A 25,343-nucleotide genomic window follows, 5' to 3' on the forward strand; every position below is an offset into this window, starting at 1 on the left:
ATAGAACTGATGGATAGAAGATACTTTATAAACTGCTCAAAAAAATTAAAGGAACACCTTAATAACACATCAGATCTCAATGGGAAAAAAATCATGCTGGATATTTATACTGATATGGCCTGGATAATGTGTAAGGAACGAAAGGATGCCACATTATTTGATAGAAATGAAAATGATCAACCTACTGAGAGCTGAATTCAAAGACACGCTGAAAATTAAAGTGAAAAAATGATGCTGTAGACTAGTCCATTTTGCCGAAATTTTAATGCAGCAACTCAAAATTGTACTCAGTAGTTTGTATGGCCCCCACATGCTTTTATGCATGCCTGACAACGCCAGGGCATGCTCCTAATGAGACGACGGATGGTGTCCTGGGGAATCTCCTCCCTGATCTGGAGCAGAGCATGATTGACTTTCTGGACAGTCTGAGGTGCAACCTGGTGGCGTTGGATGGACTGAAACATAATATCCCAGAGGTGTTCTATTGGATTTAGGTTAGGTGAGCGTAAGGGTAAGCTAATGGTATTAATTCCTTCATCCTCCAGGAACTGCCTGCATACTCTTGCCACATGAGGCTGGGCATTGTCGTACACCAGGAGGAACCCAGGACTCACAACATAAGGTCTGACAGTGGGTCCGAGGATTTCATCCTAATACCTAATGGCAATCAAGGTGTCGTTGTCTAACCTGTAGAGGTCTGTGCGTTCCTCCATGGATATTCCTCCTCCAAAACATCACTGACCCACCACCAAACAGGTCATGCTGAAAAATGCTGCAGGTAGCGTAACGTTTTCCATGGCTTCTCCAGACCCTTTCACGTCTGTCACATGTGCTCTGGGTGAACCTGCTCTCATCTGTGAAAAGCAAAGGGCACCAGTGGTGGACCTGCCAATTCTAGTATCCTATGGCAAATGCCAATCGAGCTCCACGGTGCCAGGCAGTGAGCATAGGGCCCAATAGAGGAAGTTGGGCCCAAGGACCACTCTCATGAAGTCTGTTTCTGATTGTTTGGTCAGAGACATTCACACCAGTGGCCTGCTGGAGGTCATTTTGTAGGGCTCTGGCAGTGCTCATCCTGTTCCCCCTTGCCCAAAAGTGCACATACCAGTCTTGCTGATGGGTTAAGGACCTTCTAAGGTCTTGTCAAGTTCTCCTATAGTAACTACCTGTTTCCTGGAATCTCCTCCATGCCCTTGAGACTGTGCGGCGAGACACACCACACCTTCTGGCAGTCTCATGTACAGGGTGGTCCAGATCTAATTATGCAGATCCTGATCATATGGATGACTTTATGTAGGGACGATTCCAGTTCGGCGCGAAGATGATTCTTCATGTTGTCAGTTCGCACACTTCTTTCTCGGGTGATTTTCTATGTAATAAATGTAATAAGTTATAGCGTAATCAAAATTGCATAATTAGATCTGGACCACCCTATATTAATGTGCCATCCTAGTGAAGTTGGACTACCTGTGCAACCTCTGTAGGGTCCAGGTATTGCCTCATGCTAACAGTAGTGACACTGACTTTAGCTAAATGCAAAACTAGTGAAAAAACAATCAGAAAAGATGAGGAGGGAAAAATGTCAGTGGCCTCCACCTGTTAAACCATTCCTGTTTTGGGGGTCGCCTCATTGTTGCCCCTCTAGTGCATATGTTGTTAATTTCATTAACACCAAAGCAGCTGAAACTGATTAAAAATCCCCTCTGCTACTTAACTGACCAGATTAATATCCCATAAGTTTCATTGACTTTATGCTATACTCTGATTAAAAAGTGTTCCTTTAATTTTTTTGAGTATTATATAAAAGCTGTATTACCAAATAGTATTTTGTCAGCAACTGTGACCAATTTTCCTACGAGTGGAAATACTGAACATATATATTTTTCATTATTACTTTATTAGTCAATCAACTGCTCTCAACCTGTACAATTAATCCCTCGTGTGACTAAATTGTCTAATGCCGCCATGTCAATGTTTGCTCCCACCTGTACGTTTTGTTCTAAAAGAAAAAAGGCAGCTGGGTAAGCTGACATCTCCTATATAGGCCTCCTGGAAGCAAGCTTCTATGACTTGAGAAATAAAGCAGGTCTGACAGTTTTTCAGTTATTCATACCACTTTCATTCCTTAAAATTTTAAATGTAAAGCAAGTAGTTGTTTTACATCTTCTGGCCTTTTAACACTTCCTACATTTTAACACAGCCTGAATTTTGACCTTTAGTTTATTAAAAACGATGAGAAACTATTGTGTAACTTTATTTGAAGTAACTTATAGATCTTCCCTCACTTTGATTCTTGTTTGCATCCCTACCTGACAGTTTCTACAGATGCTCACAACGCCTTGATAGCCTCTATATCCAATAACAACTTCCCACAATGGATTTATTTATATATTCAAATGCTGAGTCTTTCATTTTTCTTTGTGAATATTTTTAATGCAAACACCACCACTACAGTATAATAGATTTAATTTACCCATTACCTGGCCACTGATTAGATTTTTGCTGTGCTGACATCCTTCATGCTCTCTCTCTTTTTACCACAAATGACTTAACTAATAATTCTGGTTCCCTATTCTGTTTTTTTCTTTTTGCTTTTTTCCACATTTCTGTGTCTTGATTTCTTTAGTTCAGCTGAAGATGAATCGCTTAATAGCAGCATGGTGACTACTATTTTACAGCAGCAGAATTCTTAGTTTGTCTTCTTGTAAAGCAGTGTCTGTTTTGCACAGTCCTAATGACTTTAATCCAGGTGCTGTGGTTTGGTTCCATCAACCTAAATTTCTGCAGGTTGACTGGCAACTTCAAAATGATCATAAGAGTGTGTGATGTGATGGACTTATGCCCATTTCAGAACTGGATCTTACTTTGCACCCTTTGCTGCTGGAATAGACTCCAGCTCCAATGACCTTGAAGTAGATGAAACAGGTTTAACAAACATTTGTTTGCATTGCTCAATTTATGGCTCATTTGTCACCACAGTATAGCAGCTACAAGGACTTTCCGACAATTTCTTCCTCAATATTGTTCCTACCAAAGAGCAAAAAAAAAAAAACTGTGAATAGTGCTACAAGCTCCTTCTTGGCAGTCAAATGCACAACTTTAATAGCAAAAATTGCAAATAACATTAACTGTGCACACTGATGTTGTAAAACAATGATACAATGTCAGCTGACAATTGTCAGCTACAAGCAATGCAGAAACCACTGAGTTATTTTACTTGATATTTGGAGACTAAAACCACAAAATGTTCTTTTTCCATCTGAAATTACAATTAATGATAAAAACATGCCAAAATGATGTCTGAGTTTCAGTTTAATGCCAATTAGAATATCAGTCTAAAGCAATCATTAGATAAAGAGCAAGATGTCGGCATAGCAGGAGAGCATTTACTATTCTTAGATGGAGGGAATTCTGATCCTCATCCTGTCAAATGCCCATGCGCAATTGATTTTTAATGTACTACATCAAGCCACTAATTACACAATTATATCCTCTATTGAGCTGTCCGTTGTCAATAAATTAAAAGAATCTTTGATTTGTTTGCTCAGTGATACAATCAGCTGAAGTATTTAGAATGAAAGTTAAGGCTGACAACTATTACAACAATTATACAGTACAATGTACTTGGCTCTGATTACTTGATCGCTGAAGCTTCTAGATCTGCGGTTTATATATGGCTGAGCAAAAATACTACAGCTATAAAAATGTGACTTTTTATAAATGCTAAATAAGATATGGTGAATTTCCATGTTCATTATAAAGAAATGTGTTTTATATTAAGGTTTGATATGTACTATACATAGTCATTTATGCAGTCAGCAAAATTTCTTTGCATCTTATTTTTCATTCTAAGAATTAAACTAAGGAAAAGGTCAAATTCTGATTACATTTTGAAATTTATTTGGTGTTTTTTAACCATAATTTTCTTACCATCTATCATCTAAAGTGAATTCATGTGTGTACAGTGTATATTTTAATTATGTATATTACATATTCCTCTATTTCAGTTTATTTCACACTACCTGGGGCCTTTTAATGGAAAGGTTTTTTGGATAGCACAGGAGTATTTGGGCTAATATGTTTCTTAATGAAAATGTACTGCATTAAAACAGAAGAGTTGATTGATGCAGTATATAACACATTTAAAAAATGAACTGATACTGTAGCTGAATAAATTCTCCTTTGAAGATATACTACTTAATCTAACATGGTTACTTCTGAAAATGCCTAATGGCTAAAAAGCAATAAATCAGGACTAATGCTGATTCCAGATAAGAAATAGTTAAATAAAACCTGAAATGTCACATTATATTGACATGTCACTGCATTATACACAAGCCTACATCAATACACATTAATGATGGATGTTGAACTGAAGGTGACAGTTGCATTTGGTGTAAGGATAATCCATAAATGTGCTGTGTACTTTGATGTAAGCTATATACAGTAATATGCATTTCTGTATGTACTTCTTTCTTATCGTGGTGGTGATGGTAAGACATAGCCTCGAACCTGATCTGGACTAGATACCAGTTTGTCATAGTGGATGATAAATTGTATGAAATAAAGAAATATGTCGTTAATGTAGAAAATGTACATTGAGAAAGGAACATAAAAACAGATCATGTCAAAAGTGGACACAAAATTTTGGTTATGTTTACACTGCCCATTTTCCAAAGATGTTTCTGTTAGGTTATCTGATGATTGTTAATTGTTCTGTGCACAAGTGTAACCTGCTGTGGAATGGCTGCGTATCCAAGTGTTTGTTCCCACCCTGTACCCAGCACCAATAGGACAAGTCCCAGTTCCCAGCAAGTTAGAAAAGGTATAGACATGGAAGCTAACATTATAAAGTATGTAAAGACAGATGAACATTTGTTTTTTTTCTGTTTATGACATTAGAATTGAGTATATATAAAGTTTTTGTGTGTATAGATGAAAACGCTTTAACTGATGGATGAATTAACCTTTAACTGTATTTGAATTTTTCCCTAGATTGATGACAGACAAAGAAGAAAGACAGTAAGGTATCACTACAACATCAGTAAGGTAAGGTGTTTGTTTCTGTGTATTTCTGTAATGCTGGGTAAACAGTGAATGGATGAAAGTAGTCAAGGCAGACGAGTGTTCTTATGGTACTCTAAATGAGAATATTGCATTAAACTGGCCTGAGGCTGAATATACAAATGGAGTTGGTCATGTTATCATTTGGATTTCTCTGCTGTAGCCGGCGTAGTCGCTGTAAGATATGTAGCAAAATAAGTAACATAATAATTTTCATTAGAACAAAATAACTGTAAAACAAAGCTTATGCTTCAGGAACAGCACAATTTTTATTTGACTATTTTTTGTAACTTTATACAAGTGCAAGTGAAGTTAGTTGAGATTGAAAGGTCAGTACTAACTCTGGAAATATACATACAGTAAATGTAGATTTATGTATGTATATATACTGTATATATATACTAACAAAGGTGCTATATTGCGCCCAACCCAACACAGATTTAACACAGGAGGCACATATAAAATAAAGAATCTTTTATTTTTTTTCAGCTGGAGGGCATGTCTTCCCCATAATCCCTCCAGCTACAACACAGTCCCAAGCACCAAAACCACACTGCAACACTCCTTTCTCTATTCCACCACCACCACTCCTCCACAAGCTTTGTCCTCCTCCTCCCGACTTTGGCCACTGAGTGGTGTTTGCTGGCTCCTTTTTATTGCCCACCTGGAAGTGCTCCAGGTGCTTGATCACCTGTTTCCGGTTGCACCCCTGGGTGGGGCTGAAGATTCATCCAGCTGGGTTCAGGGGCCCATGTCGCGCCCCCTGGCAGCCACCCCAGATCCCAACAGGGCTGTAGAGAACTCCATCTCCCATTAAGCCCTGCGAAAGACTGAGGCACCGCTCCAAGCCGGGTTCCCGGCCATCCAGCATCCAGGAGGAGGTACAGCACTATAGAGGGCTGCTCCCCCTAAATACACATCGAAGGGGTGTCCCGGCTGAGCATGGGACCCAGCCGTCCACCACAATATATATATGTATATGTGTGTGTGTATATATATATATATATATATATATATTGTAAGATATGGCCGGCCATGTACCCTGGCCAATACCCCCAAGCCGCCAGATGGAGCCCTCCTTGCAGCATGGAGGTCCCCAGAAGACCAGCAGGGCATTATGGACCATGTAGTTTTTATGCACCGCCCTGCTGGATGCCATGGGGGCCACGAGAGGGAGCTGCAGGGAGGACCAAGAGTTCTTCATGCCCTATGACCCGGAAGTTCGTCATAGGAAGAGCGACGGGCTTCCGGGGTGAGAAAAACATTATTTACCCTGACCTTGCAGGAATAAGGACTTGTGGACTGTTGGGAAGGAACACCTCCGGGTCAGGGAATATAAAAGGACTGTGGGAGTTCCCAGACGATGAGCTGAGTTGGGAGGCAGGGTGGCTAAGCGTCTGGGAGTGGAGGATTGGTTTATTGTTATTGTGAATTGTGGAGAGGAGCGTGCTTTGTGCACTTTATTATTATAATAAATATCATCATTGGATTTTACCTGGTGTCTGAGGGTGCAAGGGTGCGAGAAGTTCTGCCTCTTGCGCAGTGTAGTGTCTCTCAGTGGCTCCCAGTGGCAAGCGGTGACCCGTTGTTCATAGTCACCGGGGCCACAGCTATCGCTCGTGTGCAGGATGGAGGCTTGATGGGCCAGTTCCCTGCCTGCCCACCACACTGCCGCAGCTACTGTTTCTGACTGGATGCAGGCTGGATGGATCGGAGGGGGGCGTTTCACTGCTCGCCCACCACACACGGCTGCCCTGTTCATTCTTGGTGGGTGGCTGGTAATGCTGCAAGTGGTGACCCGGTTGTGGCTGAACGGAGGCCATTGAGGGTGAACGGGGCGGCAGGGGGTAGCATTGTAGTGTGCCTTGGGTGGTTGCCTGTTGAATAGGGGCAGTGGTGGGCAATTCACTACCTGCCTTTGGCAGCAGTGTGTTCGTTCTCAGTGGGTGGACGCTGCAGGCAGCATACTGTAGTGGAGGTGACTGTGTGGTGGGTGGTGAACTACCCCTCGCTGCCCCAATTCATTCTCAATTGCAAGCCAGCCTGTACTGTTACGCACATAGCAGGAAGTTGTCTCTTGTCAGTACATCAGACGCGTTGATGACGGGTGCCTTCCTGCTGTGATAGCGTGTACAGTGCTGTACAGAAGAGCTCATCTTAACCTTTTGTCTTCACCCTTCAAGAATGTCTCTGAAACACAAATCTGATGCAAATGCTGGTGATACATTAAAGAAGAGAAAAAACATCACCATTGAAAATAAAGTAGAAATAATAAAAAGGTCAGAGAGAGGTGAAACTCCATCATTGGCAGAGCACTTGGTTACAGTTGGTCAACTGTAGCATTTATTAAAATAATGTACCTGTTCTAACTTACATACAAATTCAACTTAAGTACAAACCTACAGTCCCTATCTTGTACGTAACTCGGCGACTGCCTGTATATATATATATTGTGGACACCAGGAGGCACAGACATCTCCTGAAAAACCTAACAAAAGCAGGCATAATCACAAGGTAAAAGTCCAAAAAGTCTTTATTTGTGCGAAACTCTTTAAAACAAGTGCTTTCCAGTACCACAGCCACAAGTATATGCAATAAGCACTGTAAAGCTCAATAAAGCAACTCTTTGTCTTCTTTCTCTGTCTCTCACTGGTCACTGCCTCCTCCACTCCTTAAAGCAAGCTGACTCTTGCTCCAAGAGCTATGGAAGTGGACTCTATTTAAGGCAAAGCATTTGTGGAGTATAGGAAAGCCAGGGAAATCCTCCCCCAGCAGCACCCTCCAGGGCTGCACTTTTGGATTCCAACTCCCATGCAGCCCTGAGGGTATCCAGTCTGGGACCCTACATGTTGGACACAGCCACCTAGAATGGTGGGGGATGAATTGCTCCCCTGCTACTTCCAGGCATCCCAATCAGGAGGGGAATCAAAGTGTCCCGGCCAGGCATTACCACCATTTATTCCACCCTCCTGTTATGGCATCCCGGCTGGGTAAGGAATTTGCCCCCATTTACTCTCACTTGTTTTCTGGGGCATCTACAATAAATATCTCCTTATATATAATTTGATATTATCCGTATGTATGGTGTTCACGTCAATACCTCGACTCAATACAAGTTAGAACCATGCAATGGGACTCTGCCTCTGTAGTTAGAACATAACGTGGCACACGCGGATGCAGTATTGCATGATTGGCTAAGAATGTTCGAATGCTTCAGTGACACCGCTGGACGGCCGAGTATAGTATGTCGGTGTTGGTTCGAGGAGATAACAGTAAGTTCGGTTGGTTTTTGGAATGTTGCTTTAGTGGGGCGTACTTTCCAAGACTAACAACTGACTTAAACCCTTCGACAGCTCCGGAACTGTAAGTAACTTAGAAAGTATCGCCATTTGCTTGGTACGTCGAAATCCATCTTTGGGCAGTTCGGTTTTGGCATCCGACCTTCTGACATCTATTGGCAAACTGAGTCATGATGGCTGGGTATTAACAACGGTCATTGTTTAAATTTTAGCCGATCTCAGATTTAAAATGATAACACCAACATAACTATTACTCCGACTCCAATTAGAGTCGTAAAATACGGTTTGTTTTGAAAATTTGTTTGCTGGAAAAAATCAAATGAGGTGCGCGGAAGAGCTGGGTTCACGTCTCGCAGCCCTGTTTAAACAGGAAGCTCTTCATTACATCGGCTGAAAATGTATATTTTAAGCACAAATCAGTGCAATGGTAACAAAGTCATTTTAAGGACTTAAAAAAACAATTCTTTGCAGAGAAAGTACGGATTTCACAAACGTATATATATATATATATATACATATATATATATATATATATATATATACATACAGTGCATCCGGAAAGTATTCACAGCACATCACCTTTTCCACATTTTGTTATGTTACAGTCTTATTCCAAAATGGATAAAATTCATTTTTTTCCTCAGAATTCTACACACAACACCATAATGACAACGTGAAAAAAGTTTACTTGAAATTTTTGCAAATTTATTAAAAATAAAAAAATTGAGAAAGCACATGTACATAAGTATTCACAGCCTTTGCCATGAAGCTCAAAATTGAGCTCAGGTGCATCATGTTTCCCCTGATCATCCTTGACATGTTTCTGCATCTTAATTGGAGTCCACCTGTGGTAACTTCAGTTGATTGGACATGATTTGGAAAGGCACACACCTGTCTATATAAGGTCCCACAGCTGACAGTTCATGTCAGAGCACAAACAAACCATGAAGTCAAAGGAATTGTCTGTAGACCTCCGAGACAGGATTGTCTTGAGGCACAAATCTGGGGAAGGTTACAGAAAAATTTCTGCTGCTTTGAAGGTCCCAATGAGCACAGTGGCCTCCATCATCTGTTAAGTGGAAGAAGTTCGAAACCACCAGAACTCTTCCTAGAGCTGGCCAGACATCTAAACTCAGCGATCGGGGGAGAAGGGTCTTAGTCAGGGAGGTGACCAAGAACCCGATGGTCACTCTGTCAGAGGTCCTCTGCGGAGAGAGGAGAACCTTCCAGAAGGGCAACCATCTTTGCAGCAATCCACCAATCAGGCCTGTATGGTAGAGTGGCCAGACGGAAGCCACTCCTTAGTAAAAGGCACATGGCAGCCCGCCTGGAGTTTGCCAAAATGCACCTGAAGGACTCTCAGACCATGAGAAACAAAATTCTCTGGTCTGATGAGATAAAGATTGAACTCTTTGGTGTGAATGCCAGGCGTCATGTTTGGAGGAAACCAGGCACCGCTCATCACCAGGCCAATACCATCCCTACAGTGAAGCATGGTGGTGGATGCAGCATCATGCTGTGGGGACGTTTTTCAGTGGCAGGAACTGGGAGACTAGTCAGGATAAGAAGACTGCAGCAATGTACAGAGACATCCTGGATGAAAACCTGCTCCAGAGCGCTCTTGAACTCAGACTGGGGCGATGGTTTATCTTTCAGCAGGACAAAGACCCTAAGCACACAGCCAAGATATCAAAGGAGTGGCTTCAGGACAACTCTATGAATGTCCTTGAGTGGCCCAGCCAGAGCCCAGACTTGAATGCGATTGAACATCTCTGGAGAGATCTTAAAATGGCTGTGCACTGACGCTTCCCATATAACCTAATGGAGCTTGAGAGTTGCTGCAAAGAGGAATGGGCGAAACTGGCCAAGGATAGGCGTGCCAAGCTTGTGGCATCATATTCAAAAAGACTTGAGGCTGTAATTGCTGCCAAAGGTGCATCGACAAAATATTGAGCAAAGGCTATGAATACTTATGTAAATGTGATTTCTCAGTTTTTTTATTTTTACTAAATTTGCAAAAACCTCAAGTAAACTTTTTTCACATTGTCATTATGGGGTGTTATGTGTAGAATTCTGAGGAAAAAAATTAATTTAATCCATTTTGGAATAAGGCTGTAACATAACAAAATGTGTAAAAAGTGATGCACTGTGAATACTTTCCAGATGCACTGTACATATATATATATATATATATATATATATTCACAAATATCGGCTGCGTTCTGTGTACTTTTAACATTCTTTACCTTTTTCCAGTTCAGAGCAGTTGGTCCAATATTAAAAAATGCTTATAAATTTATATCTAATGCCTGTCTTGCATTTTCCAATTTGCTATTTTATGAATGCTCATTCGTCTCTCTATTGTCTGTTGTTTTCACGTCTCTAGTTGTATAAAAATGTATACTCCTCTGTCCTCAGCTTTAAAATTCAAAGTAAATGCCCACATACACCTTGCTACTGACAATGGTAACCTTGATTTCCCCTTGTATTCTGCACAAAAGAGACAATCAGATACTGTAAACTAATGAATAATCTTCGGATTCATAAAGACACTTCATTTAGCATTCAAGAAGCAGTCAATATTAATCATGCATATGGGATGATTGTTTCTATCCTTCACTCCAAGTAGCCAAAGCCTGTAAATCTACAAACAGAAGCTATAGTGTAGAAATACTGTAGGTGCTTTCTTGTCTTGAAAGTAAGGTCCTGCATGGCATTCTATCTTGTAAAAAAAAGTATACTGTGCTAATAATTGTTTGGCAGAAGGAAATTAAAACATTTCTAGACAAATGTGTGACAATTATATGGTCTGGTATTGTTAATTTTGTAGCACGGCTTATGACTCGAACATTATCAGGTGACTACCTCACTAAGTCTCTTTTCAATTAACTCTTGAGCAATATAAACTGTTTATAAAACATTTTTACTAGTGATCTGCTAAACAAAATTTTGTTATACTGAATTTTGCAATACAAAATATTCCAGATATGAAATGTGGCCTGGTATCATGTATTATATGGCATTACTGTATAAATGAAATAAAGCGCAAAGAAGCCAGAATCAAAATATAAATTACATAATGAGCTAAGTCTATTGTGTCATGCCTAGTTATTACTAGATTTATTGTGCCTTTAAAACTACTTTTATTATCTACAATACCATATGTGTAGAGTTCCATCCTCAATTACTTTACAAGCAGATTTGCAGACATACATATTTACACAATTAACACACCAATTTTACAGAATATTTGTAGATATTTATATACATATATACATACAAATGGCTCATTTGTTAGTTCTTTTTGTAGCACTTTTGCTGTGTCCTATGCAATATAATGCAAATTCATTATAAAATTATATTGTGTTTTATATCTAGCTCTGTTGTCTGTTTTTTTAGAATATAAACCACATGCTACATCTAAGATACATTTTCCCATCTTAACTAAAGATATTTCAGCAATTACCTGTATGTAAATGACTCACATAAAGTACATTGTCTTCTTTCTGTCCACTGTGCATATTCATTAAAATGCCAATGCCATTAAGTCAGTTTTCATTGTGCTTGCTTTATAGACACAGTGCTGCCCAATATAAATACAAACCTGGCAAACATGGAAACTGTGCAGGATAAAGCTCCTAAGGCATGCTTACTTTACATATAAAAACTCAAGTATGTTCAATAAATATTGATTTTTTTCTACATTATCTTTCAAACAAGAGCCTGTAAAATTAATAGTAATTATATAAGAGGAAGAAATATATGAGGAGAATGCCAGAAACCATATGCCTCGCAAAGAACGATGAGGAAATACATGTGCGTGCCTGTCACCTTACACCAAACAGTTCCCACTCCAGTATAAGTCTAATACAGTATTTTGTCTTTGAAAGCGAGATAGGCAAGTAAGATTTTAGCACATCAAATAAATCAGAGTAAGATTTGAACACCAATGCCAAAAGTACTTCAGTGGGTAAATAAAGAGCTCTTAAACAAAAACAAACAAATATTTAAGAAGAGTCCTGTGCTGAAGTGATGTCTTGATCAGGGTTATTTCTTGCTTTGCACCCAATGCCAATTGGATAGTCTTTGACTCATGAAATTAAGCGTTTTAGAATTTATATTCTGTTAAATACTTAAGAATTCATATGCAGCATTATATTTAGAATCCATAAATATTCAGGATGTAACAAATAGTTTTTTTAATGAATTGTACATTTCAGCACTCCACGACCAAGATACATCTAAACTGGATCATGTGTTAACACTACCTAAAACCACAGATACAGTAAAATGCACGCAGAGGGGTTCAAACAGGTACCAGCAAACTTTTCCAGGTTACCAGTGCTTTTCAAGTGTTTAAGAAGTGAGATATTACTGTAAACATTCCAGTAGACTCATGTATCTATTTTTTTAAATATCAGAAAAACTGCAGATCCAATAGACCTTATCAGCTGAGTCCAACTCCTTACAATAACCACCTTATGGTTCAAGGGAGGCAGAGATCTCCTGAGGCCTCAGAGATTGTCCTCTTCTCATTGCAGGAAGGCAACAGAAGTTCAGGCACAAGGATGTACCAAAGAAAGGAAACTGGAAACCCAGAGAGTCCAGCCCAGCCCAGCCAAGGAACGTCCACAAGGATATTTTAAGCCCCCAACCCAGACACGGTGTCGACCCTAATGGGGAATATAAAAGGCCAGAGGCCAAGGTGGACAAAACTTTAACTGACCACCACATCAGGACATGAACTCTGCTTGGAAGTCAATATCCAAAAAGAACAGAGCCAAACGACAAGAACAAAAAGGGCCCTGTACCACTTTATGTGGTGCTTAAATTAAATGAGTTAGTATACAAAAGGAGCTATATAAATATAAATTATTATTATTATACCTGTGATCAAAGAGATTATAAAGAGTCATGTCTCTTGGTTTTCTAAGTACCACTAGAGTTCAAACTATACAGTACATTGTTTCTCTGTGATGCCAAGGGGACAAAACAAATAAAAAAAGTTTATTGTCATGTGCACAGTCAACTACAGAATTATTGGATAAAATTAATAATATAAAAAGAAGCACAAATGCATTGAGTAAAATTTTGGCTTAAACAAATGGGTAAGCCTCATGTTTTTACTTTCAACCTGAGTTTTGGAATAAAATATGGTTTTCCTATAATAACACAAATTTAAAAAAAAATATAGATTCCACAAACATTGGCCCAATTTCAGTATTCGGTGGAGCCTCCCCTGATGAAAATGACAGCATTCCGTTTAACTAGTCTGGAGAACACTTCTCTTCCATACAGAGCAATTCCAATTTATTGAGATTCTTGGATTTTCTCTTGCAAACTGTCTTCTTCAATTGACACTACAGATTTCTAATTAGGTTCAAATCCAGTCATTGATCATTGTAAAACATTGATTTTGTGTTGCTCCAACCATTTCTTTGTCAATTTAGATGTATACTTTTTCTTGGAAGATACAACCACGGCCCAGTTTCAGCTTTCTGGTCAGAGGCAACCAGATTCTCGACTAAAATGTTCTGGTATTGAATAAAATTAATAATGCCACTGACCTTAACAAGAGTCTCTAAGTACTTGGCAGAAAAAAAAACAGAGACACAAGGCATAAAAGAGCAACCACTATATTTTACCATGGTGCCATTCTGCGTATGCAGTCCTCTTTTTTCACCAAACAAGCTAGCTGTTAATTTTGAAGCGATAAAATGCCAAAATTCAACTAAACTTTGAAGTTGTGAAACTGCAATCTTTGAGCTTCTCTTTGCCTCTCTTAGCATCCTCCTCTCTGTGCATGGGGACAATTTGTAGTTGCGTCCCCCTTTCTGGGAAATTTTCAACAGTTCCATGCTTTACTTTGGCACTTATTGTGCTTACTGGTAACTTCAACCTATTTGTTGTGGCCGTTCCCTAATCTATGCAGCAGAGTTTAGTTTTCTTTTGTTTTGTCCATGTTGACAAAAGGATTTTACTTCTGTTACCTCATATTTGTACCACAGTGAAACAGGAAATGGTCAAAGACAACAATAAAGTTCCTAGACATTAAAAGCAATATCAAAACACATTTTTCCCCAAAGACCCAAGCTATGCAAACAGTTTTATTTATAGAATTTGTCAAATGTACCAATAATCTTGCCAAATATGTTTTAAACAGAATAAACTATTCCGAAGATAAACAACGCAACAACAGTTTTGCAGGAATTACTTTTAATAAATGAGAATAAATAAAGTCATTATATATATTATCTATATGATATTAATGTATACTATGTATCTGGAAGTGTTATTTATATATACTGTACATATAGTTATGTTACAATATTTGTTCTTATATGATTGACTGTTCAACATCCTTAGTTATCTGTGGATGGAAACTATCCCTGGAAATATTCATATGAGTGTTTACCAATAGGTAGGAGCATGAAAAGTGGCTGTGTATAATGGCCAAGGTCTTTAATTATCCTGTTTGCCTTTCCAAGGCAGTGAGTGTTGTATATGTCATGAATAGAAGGCAGCTGAGTCAGGATAATATTCTGTGCCTCCATCACCACCTTCTGCAGTGCTTTATGGTCTTGAGCTGAGCAAATGCAAAATCAGGATGTTGAAAATATTTCAGTTCATCACTGATAGTAACTCCACACCCTCTGACATATTAAAAGTGTGGTCTGCCTTCTACTTCCTGAAGGGAATTGCCAGCTCCTTGTTTTTTTCCTGACATTAAGAATGAAATTGTTGTTCTGGCACTACTGAGTCAGCAGCTAGAACTCCTTTCGGTAAATTGACTCATGCTTTTTGGTGACCAGGCATTTGACGGTTCAATTAGCAAATTTTAATAAAAGATTTGGAGCTGTGTCTGGCTACATTGCCAGAGATGAACAAAGAGAATAGCAAGACACTCAGTACACTACCCTGTATAGCAACTGCGTTGAGGGTCAGTGTGAAGGATGTGATCCTGCAATACCTTAATATGCTGAGGTCTATTAGTTAGGAAGTCTAAAATACAATGTAGAGGGTGGAAGCAAGCCTTAAATTGAGTGGCCTGGTGGTCAGCTTTGGTGGTATACCAGTGTTAAATGGTGTGGTCTATTGACAGGATTCTGGTATAACCATTGGTATCGTCCAGTTCTATCAAGATGGCATGAAGTTCTGGGAAGTGGTTGTGATGATATGAAAACTAAAGGTAATGGTGATTATTTGGAACATTCTGTTTAAAGTGTCCCAGCATAAGTTTCTAAAACCCTTCTTCACGTTTGGAGTCTTTAGTCATTCATGCACTCCTTTTTTGTTTTCTTAGGCATGATTGTTTCTCTTTTTGAAACATTCAAGGGCAACAGATTCTCTCAGTGAAATATTAAAGATGTCATTGAAGACATTAGCTAATTGGTTGAAAAGATTTTAAAGCATGTCCTGAAATTCCATCCATCCAGAAATGCCCTCATTATGTCATATACAGGTATAGAAAGAAAGAAGGCTGCATCATGTGGTCCTGCAGGCATTCCAATAGCAGGCTGCTTGTTTTCACAATCAAAACAAGCATAGAAAGCATTAATCAGAAATGGGAAAAGGGAGATTAATGTATTTTTATTTTATTTGAAGACAACAACACTCCACACAATCAAGTCCAACTTAACAAATCAGAATTCAACCCATGCCCAAGAAAAAAAGAGGAGAGACAACAGTATGAGCAAATATTTAAATACAACAAAGAAAGGAGAATGTCATTTTCCCCAATATAAATGCCTATTGTAAGATTTAATTAATTTGGTCTTGGCATATTTATAAGAAGTTTTGAACATATCCACTAAGTGAGAAGTTATTTTCTTCCAACTTCATATGTTTAGAACATCAGTTAACTACACAGTGGAAAAAAAGCTTGAAATGTCTGTTCTCGAAATTTCCACTTTAATCACGTACAGTAGTTTATTTTGTCATTAAAGTAGAATGTCATAAACATCATCTTAAAATCTTTTAATATACTAGTTTCTCAATTCCAGCGTAGCTAAAGTAGCACATTAAATGCTTCTTTCTGTGTCCTTTTATGTGCTCTTATGTGTGTGAATCACTACTTACTTCTTAAACGGCTTTCTCTTACGCGGACAGAACACAGAATACATTACATTCATGATATTACAGCTCTCTGAACAATTTAAATACTAAGATGTATACTTGATATCATTTTCATGATGAAATGAATTAAAGCATGTATTAAACATGGGGCCACAGTGGCTCAATAGTATTTACAAGCTAGTGCCCCAGTGTTAGTGTGTTCCTGCCTCCTGAAAGATGCTTGCTGTGCCGTGCATGACACTTGATGAAAAAATTTATTGCAGCAATACTTTCTCTTTCAAATATTCTAACCCCCAATTCCTGTCCTTCTTTTTCTTGCTCCAAATAACCAATCGTGACACAATCAACGCTTTACTAAATGTTAAGCTATCTGTAGAATAAGCCATTGCTTAGAATGCCGATTCTTCAAAACTTTTAAGGGACATTAAAATATATTCATAGTACAAGTATAATTTCTCCATCCATCTATCCATCCAGGGTCACGCCAGTCCCAGCAAGCATACAGCGCGAGGCAGGAGCAATCCCTGAACGGGGTGCCAGTATGTCACTACCACTGTCCACCATGTCCACATGTTTAATAACAGTGTACATTATTTAAATGTAAAATTAACCTGAATAATGTAATATATATACTGCATTTCATCTGAAAAATTATATCAAGAATTCCAACAAAATAGCACCTGGAAAAAAATCGACTCATCATCATTTGTAAATACACGGTCTGTTCTATTGAATTAAATCAAATTCCTTTATTGTTATTGTATGGTATAATGATATTCAATATGCAAATCCTCCATTAACTTATTTTCCTATCTTCTTCTTTCGGCTGCTCCTGTTAGGGGTTGCCACAGCGGATCACCCAAAATTGTTGTCCGCAGATTGATTCGTCAAAATTTTACACCGGATGCCCTTCCTGACGTAACCCTCCCCATTTATCCGGGATTGGGACCGGAACGAAGAAACACACTGGTTTGTGATAAAATGGTAAAATAACAACAACAAAAACAATAATAATAAAAGGAGTAGACTCACACCTGGTGGCATGGATTGTGGACTATCTTACAGACAGACCTCAATATGTGCGTCTTGGGAACTGCAGATCTGACATTGTGTTTAGCAATACAGGGGCGCCGCAGGGGACTGTACTTTCTCCGGTCCTGTTCAATCTACAGGTATATACATCAGACTTCCAATATGACTCGGAGTCCTGCCACGTGCAAAAGTTCACTGATTACACTGCTATTGTGGGCTGCATCAGGAGTGGGCAGGAGGAGGAGTATAGGAAGCTAATCAAAGACTTTGTTAAATGGTGCGACTCAAACCACTTAAATCTTAACACCAGCAAAACCAAGGAGCTGGTGGTGGATTTTAGGAGGCCCAGGCCCCTCATGGACCCTGTGATCATTAGAGGTGACTGTGTGCAGAGGGTGCAGACCTATAAATATCTGGGAGTGCAGCTGGATGACAAATTGGACTGGACTGCCAATATTGATGCTCTATGTAAGAAAGGTCAGAGCAGACTATACTTTCTGAGAAGGTTGGCATCCTTCAACATCTGCAGTAAGATGCTGCAGATGTTCTACCAGACGGTTGTGGCGAGTGCCCTCTTCTACGTGGTGGTGTGCTGGGGTGGCAGCATAAAGATGAAAGACGCCTCACGCCTGGACAAACTTGTTAAGAAGGCAGGCTCTATTGTAGGAGTAAAGTTGGACAGTTTAACATCTGTGGCAGAGCGATGGGCATTAAACAAACTCCTGTCAATCATGGAGAATCCACTGCATCCACTGAACAGTGTCATCTCCAGACAGAGGAGCAGCTTCAGTGACAGACTTTTGTCACTGTCTTGCTCCACTGACAGACTGAGGAGATCATTCCTCACCCACACTATGCAACTCTTCAATTCCACCCGGAATAACTCAAAGTTATTGTCTGCTTTTTCATTTTTTCATTTTTATTACTATTTAATTTAATATTGTTTATTTGTATCAGTATACTGCTGCTTGATTATGTGAATTTCCCCTTGGGATTAATAAAGTATCTATCTATCTATCTATCTAAAAATACAATAAAAAATTAAAAATATACAATATGAAAGCATAATTGACTCTAGTTGTGCAAAACTACAACTGTAATGCAAGTTTACAGTGAGGTAATTGTACTTATAAGTACAAACAGTTCTACCGGGAGCACTTAATGGACTGATTGAGTGCATTTATATCTCTTGGAATTAAACTGTTTCTGAACTGCGAGGTTCGAGCAGGAAAGGCTCTGAGGCGTTTACTGAATAAGAGAAGTTCAAATAGACTGTGCACATGGTTGAAGCAGAAGAAGCTGCACCCTGATAATTCTCTCTGCTTTTGACAAAATCTGTGGTACAGCTTTCCAATAAGCTGCTGTACAGCTGAGATTCCAAACTCTAATGCAATAGGTTAAAATACTCTGAGTGGTGCACTGAGAGTAACAACACTAAACAGCTGTGGTATTTGGAATGTGGTTTGGCTTTTGTAGTTTGGCTATTCCGTGCACCATTATATGGTTACAGGTTGATTACAATCAGATGCCTTAAACTATAAAACGATATGCAGTTAGTGTCAGTGTATTTGATAAAGCCACATCAGGGATGTGAATCTAAAAAGTAAAGGGAAGCCATCCAGGAACAGTAGCACTGCTTTGACGCAAGTTAGCGCCAATTTGCAAAACCGATCCAAAAACCTTTGTGTACACTATGATTTGAGCTGACCTGAAAATGTGTGTGGCTTTACACCAATGTTAGTTTTTATACATCACAATGTCAGCATGGAAATGGGCGTACACAACACTTTTGTGCGCATGCACCATTTATACATGAGGCCCCAGGTCTTCATAGCTTGTATATTTACCGCCTGGTAATAATATTGAAAGTTAGGTAGTGCTATGTCCCATTCTGCTTGAGGTCATTGTAGAGCCGCCCTTAAGATATGTGGATGTTTCGAATACCAAATAAATGAGGTTATAATAGAGTCTAATTTCTTAAAGAAAAATTTGTTAATTTATATGGGTATTCTCCTGAAATAGAAACAGAAACTTGTGAAGGATGTTCATTTTGACAGTATGGATTCTCTCTGCTAATGTGAAATGGAGGATAGACCAGCTGTTCACATCTTTTTAATTTTTTTCCACAAATATAGCAAAATTTTGTTGAAAGAGAACTTTATATTTACTTATGTTTACTCCTAGGTATGTATAATGATCTGATAAAATAAATGGGAAGGTGTCCAGTCTAATATTGTGCGCTAGAGAGTTCACTGGAATAAAATCACACTTTTATTCAAATTAATTTTGAGTCCAGATATCTTTTGAAATTTTGATAATGCATTAAGGACTATTGGTATGTAGGTTTGGGGGACTGATATATATAATATCATATCTTCTGCATATAGTGATATTTTGTGTTCAAGCCCTTCTCTGTTAATCCTCTATATCTCTTATACATTTTGAAAGTGAACAGCCAATGGCTCAATAGCGATTGCAAATGGCATTGGTGATAGGTGGCATGCTTGTCAAGTACCATGTTCCAGTTTGAAATAATGTTGTTAGTACAAACAGAAGCTTCTGGACTGGTTTAAAGCAGTTTGATCCATGCACATATGTCTGGGCTGAATGCAAATTTATGCAGGGTAGTCAAGAGGTAGACCTGTTAAACCATGACCACTTTATGGGTGAGTGTATTAAACAAATATTGAAAATTAGAAGCTAAGAGTCTGTCTTAAATAAATCCAGTTCGTTTTTGTGATATTATAGAAGAAACACTTTCAAAATCATTATAGCTAGTACTTTGCAGAGTCTCTTAACATCATTATTCAGAAGTGAAATTAGTGTGTGTAATGCACATTGTAATAAGTCCTTATTTTTCTTTGGGAAGACGGTAATTAATGCCTGGTAAAAAGTTAGAGGTAGTATTTTGTTGTCTCTAGCTTCTGTAAACATTGCTAATCGTAGTAGAGCTAACTAATTTGAATATTTTTATATAAAATTCCACTGGGTAGCCAACAGGGCCTGCTGCTTTCCCACTTTGGAATGAATTTATTGCATCTAGTAATTCTGATAATATCAGAGGTTTGTCCAGGTCCTCTTCTCCAAGATTATCTAGCTGTGATATTTGTAATTCATCAAAAAACTCAGATAGATAGATTGTGTCTTATCTTCTTTAAACTGAATAGAATATAAGGACTTATAGATCTCTCTAAATGTGTGAGTTATATTTTTATGGTGAATGTTTTTTTTCTACATCTGTCTTTGTAATTTCTGTTATTGTGTTGCAAACTTTCTGCTTGTGTATTTGTTGAGCTAAGATCTTCTTAGCCTTCACAACATGTTTATAGTAATTATATCATGATTTAAAGATAAGCTGTTCCATTTTTTTCTTGTCAAAAGGTTCAATTCTGATTGCAAAACCTGCCTTTTCCTATTAAGTGTCTCAATTCGAGACCTGGCTCATTCTTGATCTGTTTTGATAATTTTATTGATTAACTCTGACACCTTCTTGGTTTCCATTTTATTTCTTTGGGAAAGATATGAAATAATCTACCCTCTTAAAAAAGTTGTCAAAGTTTCCCAGAGTATTCCTGCAGAGACATGTGAGGATGCATTTGTCTTCAAAAAATTTGCTCAGAGATGAATTCTATGTAGCTCTCATCTGCTAATAACAGGGGGTTAAGATGCCAACTATGAAATGAGTGTGTAGGACATAGTGATTGAAATCCATGATCGAGGGTTGTGGTCAGTCATATATAGTCATAAAATAATAAAGAAATAATCAATTTTTGAGTAACTGTGATGTACCGATGAGAAGAAGGAATATGCTCTTGAGTTTGGATTTAAAAATCTCCATGGGTATGTTTAAGTTATGATACATTAAAAACTGTGTACTTATTTTTGCAGTGCTAGATGTTATTGCCACTGTAATTGAAGACCTATCAAGGTCTGTTTCTAAAAATAATCTCTGGCTATTATAATTTTATGAATGTTCACATTAGGAATAAATGCAAATTCATTTTGGATGAAATTTCTATGATCCATATTATGTGTGTAAATATTTATCAAAATTAATTTAGATTTAAATCAATTACCCCTCACCATGACATATTGCCCTTCAGGATCAGGTGCTGCATCTGATACTACAAATGACATTGTTTTGTGAATTAAGATTCCCACACCTCTAGTTTTCTTTGTAAAGCTGTGTGACAGTCTGGGTTAGCACCATGTTACCTGTTCCTCCCAGGAGCCTCTTGATCCCAGATCGTTAATAGTTTTAACCAAGATAAGCTTAGCAGGTCAGGACACATACATCCAGAACAGGGGTAGGTTTATAACTGCTCAGTGCTTTTATTTTAAACAATCCAAACAGTGTTCAAAGTTCAGTGCTCAAAAAGTCTTCAATAAATAAAATCCTATAACAAGTTGCTTGTGGAGGTTAAAACAAGTCCAATAAATAATTCATTAAAATCAAGTTTAAAAAAAAACCAGGTAGTTATCTGTTCTTCAAATTCATGTCTCCCCGTGCTTCCCTTTAAAACAAACATCTCCTCTGCTAACCCCAAATGGGACTTTGCAACAGACGAGATGCCTAACTGACAGTCAAAGCCAACCATCTTCTCTTCACTGCCCATCTAACTTGCAGTTTTGCTCCCACAATCAATTTTGGATGGAGTCGATGCTGCAGTGTGAGGTCCCAGCTGATCCATTCCTTTTCCTCATCTCTTCCAGTCTGTAGTGGCCATATTGTGAACTTGAGACTGGTTTAGACTGATGAATCTTTAGCTACCTTTTCTTTCTCTTTCTGAACCCTTCATTTCCAGCTCATACTTTTAATATACTTCTTGTTTTTAATATATTAGTTGTTCTAAATACAGGATACCTCAAAATGTTAGTTAAAAGCTAAACAACACCGCTGCCAGCAGAGCTCAATCCTAGACGTCCATCTCTCACAACAGACAAAACCAACTTCCCATGAATGTATTTTTCTTTGCCACACATACTCATATATACACTATATATATATATATGTACTATATAAACTATATATATATATATAGTTGTACACACACATTTATACAGTGCATACTGCGCATATTGAGGCCAACACAGTGTTGATACCACTTGCAGTATTTCCTTCAAGTAATATAATGTATGGGTTTTTTCTTGTCTTTAAATTAACATGACTTTACCTGGTAATCAGTTTAAGTTTGTATATTTATTTATGCTTTATATAGTTAGTCCATTTGTTTATATCTAAGTATACACAATCTTGTAATAACAGGTCCCTTCATTTTATATACATTATTAATTGATTGTACTACTGTATATTTTCACTATGCAATGCCATATTGTTTCTTATGCAATAATTACCAACATATGCTAACATGGTCCCATTTTGTCAAAGTTTGTGTGTTTTCATATCTAATAATTTTAATCACAATTTTTTATCATACGTACTGATTAGGTTCATAGAAAACAGTTCAGACATAATTTACAAGTAACAACATCTTTGTCTTAGTTTTTACAAATTGCTATCTAATACCATTTTTCCTCCTAACAGTAGAAGATTGTGGGACAAATGTTTATTAATTGACAAGTAAAGAATGTATGAGATTTAAATACATATGTCATACAAATACAAATACTATTTAAGCAATATACATTTTATAATCAAGCCTTTGCAGCAGTTTTTTAAAAATGTTGTAATCCTTTCATTTTAATTCCAAATGTAATTAACTTTTTGTTTCATGCATGGTGAACACAAATAATATGAAACTACTAAATTAATTTAAAATGTAATTGCATTGTTCTTTTTTAAATTCTTCATTAAATATAATATACAATATTGCTACATTTACATTTATCTTTTCTTGCCACATGTTTGAAGTAGCTGCAGAAATTATTTTGAAGTGTGCATTTTATATAAGATATTCCAGTGAGTTATCTTGTCAGATAAAAAAATGCTAAATATTATATTGAGTACATTGATAAATTCCACATGTTATATGTTTTTTAAGGACGTGGGTTTTTTGAAACCGATTCATACTGTTTATTAGAACTTGTTTAACATTGTAACCAGATATATAAGCTAGCAAACCATTTACATTATGGTGCATACAAAAATGCTATCCAATATATATGGAGTTTATATTAAATTTAAGTCACTGATTACCTGCTTTTAATATGTTTTTGCTTCGTTATTACCTTTAATAAGAGAGAGAATATAATCAAGAGACTGATAAAGACACATATTATACACTCCGTAGGAACCCTAACAAACTTGACAATCAATAACTGTTTGAGAATTGTCCATAGATTAGGGGATGTGGTGGGATGCTGAGTGGGGCTGAGGAAACAGTGTGGAGGATAGACAAATATGGAGGAGATTCATAAGGGCAAACAACCCCTAGCAAAGGCATAATGATAAGGAAGATGTAAAAGAACACCTTGGATTGAGCACCAAAGAAATTATTAAAACTTTACTTTAGAACTTAAAAAGCTTTATTTTGTAAATTTAAATGGCAATTATAATATTATAAATGGCTGGAATATGCTTGCCACTTATCCAAAGGGTGTCCTGACCTTCATTAGTCTTTACTTGTTTGATCCTTAATTTAAAGGCAATAATTACTGTAAGAAAACAACCAGTGTCTATAAAGCAGTTATGAAGAAGAGAATAAAGAGTATGCTAGAACCCTGAGGATATTTTTGCACATACTAATACTTCCATTCTATGATTATTATTCATCTATGTAGCTAAGAATGTGCATTATGTGATGTAAGTATTAAAGGATAACTTTGCAATGTTAAATTGTTATGTATACACTTGTGATGTTAAACATGCATAATGATAATTATAAAAAAAAGAAATGATCATTAAATAGAAGTTTTACTTTTCCATCTCAAGTAATCTTGACTGATGTGTAATTTACTGAATTAACTGATTTCTACACCTGCATGCAGCTTATTTTTTGCATAGTTTACTTCATGCAACTTCTATTTTAGATTTCACTCTCAGCAAATGTATTTGTACCTTTCTCAGTGATTTAGTGACTTAATTTTTGAATTTTTGTCAGTTCTTGATTGCAAAATTATAGTAGTTGCAGTCAATCAGGGACAGCCAACTCCACTGAATGTTGGCTCTATTTGGCTGATGCACAAATTTTTCTGGGGCAAAATAATTGTTCCTGAATTCTGCAGTGGTCATTTTCTTCAGCTATGTGTAGCAGATGTCCACAGACTATGAATCACGTGCCAAGGTTTCTGCTAGATACAAATGAAAACAGTATATACTTAATAGATGTGACCTCTGCCAAGGAAAATAAAAATATTTTCTGATTTTAATTACAAAATCAAGTCAGTTGCAAAATATTCCATAATGTGTTATAGTCTATATGTTTAAAATGATTTCAATTTAGGAATTTAGTTTATAATGATTATTGTGAAAGAGTAACACAAAAGCAAAATGATTTAAAGAGCATTAGAGTCCCACCGTGGAGCAGTGGTTAATGATGCTTTTTTCTCAGTTGTAGGGTTCTAGTTTGACTTCTGCCTATATTTATGTGGGTTCTCTGTCCATTTCTGTTTTCTCTCACAAACCACAGATGTGCAGGTTGTGTTAGTTGACAACTTTTAACTGACCCTACACAAAAGAGCCTTGTCATGGACTTGTACACTTTTGCAGATGGTTTATGCAGTGCCGCTAGGATAGGCGCTAGTCCCCACAACCTTGTATTTTTAGATACATGGATTAAAATATACAAAAAAGTGAATTAATAAAATAAATAAAGCAGTTAATGTAATGGAAGTAAATAAAGATGATAACGAAATACTTTAAAAGCATTTCATTTTCTATAGATATTTGTCCATTTCTCAGTTTTGTTCTGG

General features: G+C 37.5%; 1 protein-coding gene across 10 annotated transcripts in view; it reads left to right on the forward strand.

The window, feature by feature from the left end:
• The window catches only part of shank3a (SH3 and multiple ankyrin repeat domains 3a), a 1,684,705-nt gene that overhangs the window by 66,681 nt on the left and 1,592,681 nt on the right, over positions 1 to 25,343 (forward strand). For all 10 annotated transcript variants that reach the window (XR_005634694.1, XM_039761519.1, XM_039761518.1 and 7 more), the window contains exon 2: positions 4,996 to 5,049. The gene's annotated coding sequence lies outside the window, so the exon portion shown is untranslated. The remainder of the gene's footprint in view (positions 1 to 4,995; positions 5,050 to 25,343) is intronic.

The sequence above is a fragment of the Polypterus senegalus genome, chromosome 8 (genome assembly GCF_016835505.1).
Source record: "Polypterus senegalus isolate Bchr_013 chromosome 8, ASM1683550v1, whole genome shotgun sequence".
In the NCBI taxonomy this organism is placed as follows: Eukaryota; Metazoa; Chordata; class Cladistia; order Polypteriformes; family Polypteridae; genus Polypterus; species Polypterus senegalus.